Genomic DNA, 7,989 nt, shown 5'->3' with positions numbered 1-7,989 from the left:
ATTTTCAGTTGCTTGGGGACAAGCAACAATTTAAGTTTGGTGTTGTGATGAGCGGATAATTTATACGCTTTTTGGCATTTTGTTTTTACATAGTTTTCAGTATAATTTAGTTAGTTTTTAGTATATTTTTATTAGTTTTTAATTAAAATTCACATTTCTGGACTTTACTATGAGTTTGTGTTTTTCTGTGATTTCTGGTAATTTCTGGCTGAAATTGAGGGACTTGAGCAAAAATCAGATTCAGAGGTTGAAGAAGGACTGCAGATGCTGCTGGATTCTGACCTCCCTGCACTCAAAGTGGATTTTCTGGAGCTACAAAACTCCAAATGGCGCGCTTTGAATTGCATTGGAAAGTAGACATCCAGAGCTTTCCAGAAATATATAATAGTCCATACTTTGCTTGATTTTAGACAACGCAAACTGGCGTTCAACGCCAGTTCCATGCTGCATTCTGGAGTTAAACGCCAGAAACAGGTTGCAAAGTGGAGTTAAACGCCAGAAACAGGTTACAAACTGGTGTTCAACTCCAAGAGAAGCCTCTACACGTGTAAAGCTCAATGCTCAACCCAAGCACACACCAAGTGGGCCCCAGAAGTGGATTTCTGCATCATTTACTCATTTCTGTAAACCCTAGTAACTAGTTTAGTATAAATAGGAGTTTTTATCTTTGGAACATCTTTACTTTTATCTTTAGATCACGTTTGGGGGCTGGCCTCTCGGTCATGCCTGGACCTTCATCACTTATGTATTTTCAACGGTAGAGTTTCTACATACCATAGATTAAGGTGTGGAGCTCTGCTGTTTCTCATGAATTAATGCAAAGTACTATTGTTTTTCTATTCAATTCAAGCTTATTCCTATTCTAAGATATCCATTCGCATCCAAGAACATGATGAATGTGATCATTATGTGACGCTCATCATCATTCTCACTTATGAACGCGTGCCTAACAAACACTTCCGTTTTACATGCAAACAAGCTAGAATGAGTATCTCTTAGATATCTAATACAGAGGACCGAGTCCGAGATATTAGAATCTTCGTGGTATAAGTTAGAACCCATGGATGGCCATTCTTGAGGTCCAGAAAGTCTAAACCTTGTCTGTGGTATTCCGAGTAGGATCTGGGAAGGGATGGCTGTGACGAGCTTCAAACTCGCGAGTGCTGGGCATAGTGACAGACGCAAAAGGATAGTAAATCCTATTCTAGTATGATCGAGAACCGACAGATGATTAGCCATGCAGTGACAGCGCATTGGACCATTTTCACAGAGAGGATGGGATGTAGCCATTGACAACGGTGATGCCCTACATAAAGCTTGCCATGGAAGGGATTAGGAATAATTGGATGAAGACAGCAGGAAAGCAGAGGTTTAGAGGAACGAAAGCATCTCTATACACTTATCTGAAATTCTCACCAATGAATTACATAAGTATCTCTATCCCAGTTTATGTTTTATTTATCTTTTAATTATTAAAACTCTATAACCTTTTGAATCTGCCTGACTGAGATTTACAAGGTGACCATAGCTTGCTTCAAGCCGACAATCTCCGTGGGATCGACCCTTACTCACGTAAGGTTTATTACTTGGACGACCCAGTGCACTTGCTGGTTAGTTGTGTGAAGTTGTGATAAAGAGTTGAGATTACAATTGTGCGTACCAAGTTGTTGGCGCCATTGATGATCATAATTTCGTGCACCAAGTTTTTGACGCTCTACTACTGAGCTATGGACCCTTGAGATGAATCTCTCCATCTCCCATGACTCAGAGGTGGAAGCAATTGCCTTCCCTTTCCTCTTACTTGAGGTTTCTCTGGTCTTAGGTGCCATTAATGGTTATGGAAAAACAAAAAGCAATGCTTTTACCACACCAAACTTAAAAGTTTGCTCGTCCCCGAGCAAAAGAAGAAAGAAAGAAGGAGAAGAGGAAGAAAATGGAGGAGATGGAGGGAGAAAGTGTATTCGGCCAAGGGGAAGAAGAGAGGGTGGTGTTGTGTGAAAATGAAGAAGGAGTGATGGGTTTATATAGGAGTGGGAGGAGGTTTAGGGTTCGGCCATTAGGGTTGGGTTTGGGAGGGAAAAGAGTTTGAATTTTAGAGGTAGGTGGGGTTTATGGGGAAGAGAGGATGGATGTGAGTGGGGAAGAGGTGATGGGGAAGAGTGATTGAGGTGATTGGTGAGGGGTAATTGTGGAAGGGAGTTATGAAAAGGTGTGAAGAGGAGAGAAGAAAATGTGGGGATCCTGTGGGGTCCACAGATCATGAGGGGATCCTGTGGGGTCCACAGATCCTGTGGGGTCAAGGACTTAATATCCCTACTCCAATTAGGCATGTAAAATGTCCTTAGCATGCATGTTTGGCGTTAAACGCCAGCTCGCTGCTTGTTTTTGGCATTAAACACCCAGATGTAGCCTGTTTCTGGCGTTTAACGCCACTTCGATGCTCTATTCTGGCGTTAAATGCCAGTCTAGTGCTTGTTTCTGGCGTTTAACGCCAGCTTGATGCTTCTTTTTGGCGTTAAACGCCAGCTTGATGCTTCTTACTGGCGTTTAAATGCCAGTAATTTCTTCCTCCAGGGTGAGCTATTTTTCATTCTGTTTTTGATTTTCAGTAGTTTTTGTGACTCCACATGATCATTAACCTAAAAAAACATAAAATAACAATAAAATAAAATAGATATAATTAAATAACATTGGGTTACCTCCCAACAAGCACTTCTTTAATGTCAATAGCTTGACAGTGAGCTCTCATGTATCCTCACAGATGTTTAGAGCATTGTTGGAACCTCCAAACACCAAACTTAGAGTTTGAATGTGGGGGTTCAACACCAAATTTAGAGTTTGGTTGTGGCCTCCTAACACCAAACTTAGAGTTTGACTGTGGGGGCTTTGGTTGACTCTGTAGTGAGAGAAGCTTTTCATGCTTACTCTCCATGGTTACAGTAGGAGATCCTTGAGTTTTAAACACAAGGTTGTCCTCATTCAGTTGAAGGACCAACTCTCCTCTATCGACATCAATCACAGCTCTTGCTGTGGCTAGGAAGGGTCTTCCAAGGATGATGGATTCATCCTCATCCTTCCCAGTGTCTAGGATTATGAAATCAGCAGGGATGTAAAGGCCTTCAACCTTTACTAACACGTCCTCTACTTGTCCATAAACCTGTTTTCTTGAGTTGTCTGCCACCTCTAAAGAGATTCTGGCAGCTTGCACCTCAAAGATCCCAAGTTTCTCCATTACAGATAGTGGCATTAAGTTTATTCCTAACCCTAGGTCACACAGAGCCTTCTCAAAGGTCATGGTACCTATGTTACAGGGAATTAGGAATTTACCAGGATCCTGTTTCTTTTGAGGTAATTTCTGCCTATCCAATGCATTTAGTTCATTGGTGAGTAAGGGAGGTTCATCTTCCCAAGTCTCATTACCAAATAATTTGGCATTCAGCTTCATGATTGCACCAAGGTACTTAGCAACTTGCTCTTCAGTAATGTCTTCATCCTCTTCAGAGGATGAATACTCATCAGAGCTCATGAAGGGCAGAAGTAGGTTCAATGGAATCTCTATGGTCTCTAGATGAGCCTCAGATTCTTTTGGTTCCTCAAAGGGAAACTCCTTATTGGTCACTGAGCGTCCCAGGAGGTCTTCCTCAATAGGATTCACGTCTTCCTCCTCCTCTTTGGGTTTGGCCACACGAAGTAAGGTAATGGCCTTGCACTCTCTTTTTGGATTCTCTTCTGTATTGCTTGGGAGAGTACTAGGAGGAGTTTTAGTGACCCTTTTACTCAGCTGGCCCACTTGTGCCTCCAAATTTCTAATGGAGGACCTTGTTTCATTCATGAAACTTAAAGTGGCCTTAGATAGATCAGAGACTATATTTGCTAAGCTAGATGGATTCTGCTCAGAATTCTCTGTCTATTGCTGAGTGGATGATGGAAAAGGCTTGCTATTGCTAAACCTGTTTCTTCCACCATTATTAAAGCCTTGTTGAGGCTTTTGTTGATCCTTCCATGAGAAATTTTGATGATTTCCCCATGAGGGATTATAGGTGTTTCCATAGGGTTTACCCATGTAATTCACCTCTGCTATTGTAGGGTTCTCAGGATCATAAGCTTCTTCTTCAGAAGATGCCTCTTTAGTACTGTTGGATGTAGCTTGCAATCTATTCAGACTCTGAGAGATCATATTGACTTGCTAAGTCAATATTTTGTTCTGAGCCAATATGGCATTCAGAGTATCAATTTCAAGAACTCTCTTCCTCTGAGGCGTCCCATTACTTACAGGATTCCTTTCAGAAGTGTACATGAACTGGTTATTTGCAACCATGTCAATGAGTTCCTGAGATTCTGCAGGCGTTTTCTTTAGGTGAATGGATCCACCTGCAGAATGGTCCAATGACATCTTTGATAATTCAGACAGACCATCATAGAATATATCCATGATGGTCCATTCTGAAAACATGTCAGATGGATACTTTTTGGTCAGTTGCTTGTATCTCTCCCAAGCTTCGATGCTTCTTCCATGTAAATTGGAATTTGGTGCAGTAAAGTCACCAAGCATCTTCCATGCATTGTTATTATTTTCGGCCATGTCTCCTTCTTTTTCAAAAATTTCTGTTAGATTTTCTCCAGAGAGTTGTGCTTTAGCTTCCCTTAGCTTCCTCTTCAGAGTCCTTTCAGGTTCAGAATCATCTTCAACAAGAATGTTCTTATCCTTGTTCCTTCTCATATGAAAAAGAAGAAAACAGAAAAGAAAATATGGAATCCTCTATGTCACAGTATAGATATTCCTTTATGTGAGTAGAAGAAGAAAAGAAATTCGAACACAGAAAGAGGGAGAGGGTTCGAATTTTTAAGAAGAAGATAAGTGTTAGTAGATAAATAAATAATTAGGAGGAGGTGAGAGAGAAGAATTTTCGAAAATAATTGAAAAGAAAAGAAAAATATTTTTGTTTTTAATTTAAAAGTTAAAGTTAAAATTTGAAAATTAAGAAAGGAAAATAAAATTAAATCAAATTAACATTTAAACAAATATTTAACTAAAAAGGAATTTTGAAAAAGAGGAAGGTGATTTTCGAAAATTAGAGAGAGAATTAGTTAGGTAGTTTTGAAAAAGATATGATTGAAATAGTAAACTTTTAAAATTAAACACAAAGTCAAGTAGTTAATTGAAAAAGATTTGAAAATCAATCTTTGAAAAGATAAGAAGTTAGAAAAGAAGTTAGAAAAGATTTTGAAATTGATTTTGAAAAAGAAATTTAAAAAGATTTGATTTTTAAAATCAAAGTTGATTACTTGACTAACAAGAAACAAAAAGATATGATTTTAAAATTTAAAGATTGAACCTTTCTTACTAGGCAAGTAACAAACTTAAATTTTTGAATCAATCGCATTAATTGTTAGTAAAGATTTTGAAATTATGAAACAAAATAAGAAAAATATTTTTGAAAATCAATTTGAAAATTTCAAAAATATGAAAGAAAAAATGAAAAAGATTTTATTTTTGAAAAAGATTTGAAAAAGATAGAATTTTAGGAAAAGATATATTTTTTTATTTTTGAATTTTAATAAGAAAAAAGAAAAAAACGATTCAATGATTCAATGCATGAAAATTTTGGATCAAAACAAAGGAAACATGCAAGAACACCTTGAATGCAAAGATGAACACCAAGAACACTTTGAAGATCATTATGAACATCAAGTATGTATTTTTGAAAATTTTTCAATAAAAGAAAACACGCAAGACACAAAACTTAGAAATTTTTAATATTTAGACACTAAAAATTCAAGAATGCATATGAAAAATAAGAAAAGACACAAAACATAAAAATGCAAAGATCAAACAGAGCAAATCATCAAGAACAACTTGAAGATTATGAAGAATACCATGCATGAGTTTTCGAAAATGCACAAATTTTAAAACCATGCAATTGACACCAAACTTAAAATTTAACACAAGACTCAAACAAGAAATATCAAATTATTTTTTGATTTTATAATTTTATTAAAAAAAAATTTTGTATTTTTCAAAAATTATTTTGAAAAGGAAAATAAGGATTTCAAAATTTTTAATAGGAATTCCAAGAATCTTGCAATGTTAGTCTAAAACTCCGGTCCAGGAATTAGACATGGCTTACTAGCCAGCTAAGCTTTCAGTGAAAGCTCCGGTCCAAAATACTAGAATGGCCAATGGCCAGCCAAGCTTTAGCAGATACAAATCAGACATACAACAGCTGATACTTCATTCAACTTGCTTCTGTGCTGATGAGTGGAAGCCTCGGTCCAAAAGAATTAGACATGGCTTTACAGCCAGCCAGGATTCAACATACCTCTTGAAACTCTAGAATTCATTCTTAAAAATTCTGAAGCCATAGAATAATTTATAATTTTTTTTTAAAAAATTTTTTGAAAATTTTTCGAAAATAAAAAGAATAAAAAAAAACTTAAAATTAAAATAAAATTACCTAATCTGAGCAACAAGATGAACCGTCAGTTGTCCAAACTCGAACAATCCCCGGCAACGACGCCAAAAACTTGGTGTTGTTGCCGGACCAAAAACTTGGCACTTTTGTTGCCGGAAACAAATGCAAAATTGTTGTTCATTCCCTCCCCGGCAACGGCGCCAAAAACTTGGTGCACGAAATTGTGATCTCAATGGCGCCAACAACTTGGTACGCACAATCGTAATCTCAATTCTTTGTCACAACTTCGCACAACTAACCAGCAAGTGCACTGGGTCGTCCAAGTAATAAACCTTACGTGAGTAAGGGTCGATCCCACGGAGATTGTCGGTTTGAAGCAAGCTATGGTCACCTTGCAAATCTCAGTCAGGCGGATTCAAATGGTTATGGTGAATTGATAATTAAAATACAATTAAAATATAAAATAGGATAGAAATACTTATGTAATTCATTGGTGAGAATTTCAGATAAGCGTATAGAGATGCTTTTGTTCCTCCTGAACCTCTGCTTTTCTGCTGTCTTCAGCCAATCATTCCCACTCCTTTCCATGGCAAGCTTTATGTAGGGCATCACCGTTGTTAATGGCTACATCCCGTCCTCTCAGTGAAAATGGTCCAAAATGCGCTGTCACTGCACGGCTAATCATCTGTCGGTTCTCGATCATACTGGAATAGGATTCAGTAATCCTTTTGCGTCTGTCACTACGCCCAGCATTCGCGAGTTTGAAGCTCGTCACAGCCATCCCTTCCCGGATCCTACTCGGAATACCACAGACAAGGTTTAGACTTTCCGGATCTCAAGAATGGCCGCCAATAATTCTAGCCTATACCACAAAGACTCTGATCTCATGGAATGGAAGGCTCGGTTTTCAGGCAAGGCAACCATGCGTCATGAGCCAGAAGGCTAAGAGATACGCATTCAAGCTTGTTTACATGTAGAACGGAAGTGTTTGTCAGGCACATGTTCAAAAGTGAGAATGATGATGAGCGTCACATAATCATCACATTCATCATGTTCTTGTGTGCGAATGAATATCTTAGAGAAGAAATAGGCTTGAATTAAATAGAAAAATAATAGTACTTTGCATTAATTCATGAGGAACAACAGAGCTCCACACCTTAATCTATGGTGTGTGGAAACTCTACCGTTGAAAATACATAAGTGATGAAGGTCCAGGCATGGCCGAATGGCCAGCCCTCTAAACGTGATCAAAGGATCAAAAGATAATCCAAAGATGTAAAAACAATAGTAAAAAGTTCTATTTATACTAAACTAGTTACTAGGGTTTACAGAAATGAGTAAATGATGCAGAAATCTACTTCCGGGCCTACTTGGTGTGTGCTTGGGCTGAGCATTGAAGCTTTCAAGTGTAGAGGTCTTCTTTGGAGTTAAACGCCAGTTTGTAACCTGTTTCTGGCGTTTAACTCTGCTTTGCAACCTGTTTCTGGCGTTTAACTCCAGAATAGGGCAGAAAGCTGGCGTTGAACACCAGTTTGCATCATCTAAACTCGGGAAAAGTATGGATTATTATATATTG

General features: G+C 38.0%; 1 long non-coding RNA gene across 1 annotated transcript in view; it reads left to right on the top strand.

Annotated features, from left to right (window-relative positions):
• LOC110269724 overlaps window positions 1–7,737 on the top strand; it is a 26,459-nt gene extending 18,722 nt beyond the window's left edge. The window contains exons 2-3 of the long non-coding RNA XR_002358488.1: window positions 4,032–4,040; window positions 7,676–7,737. This is a non-coding gene — a long non-coding RNA (uncharacterized LOC110269724). The remainder of the gene's footprint in view (window positions 1–4,031; window positions 4,041–7,675) is intronic.

The sequence above is a fragment of the Arachis ipaensis genome, chromosome B03 (genome assembly GCF_000816755.2).
Source record: "Arachis ipaensis cultivar K30076 chromosome B03, Araip1.1, whole genome shotgun sequence".
In the NCBI taxonomy this organism is placed as follows: Eukaryota; Viridiplantae; Streptophyta; class Magnoliopsida; order Fabales; family Fabaceae; genus Arachis; species Arachis ipaensis.
The sequence above is the reverse complement of the archived record's forward strand: the minus strand, read 5'-3'. Positions and strand labels throughout refer to the sequence as shown.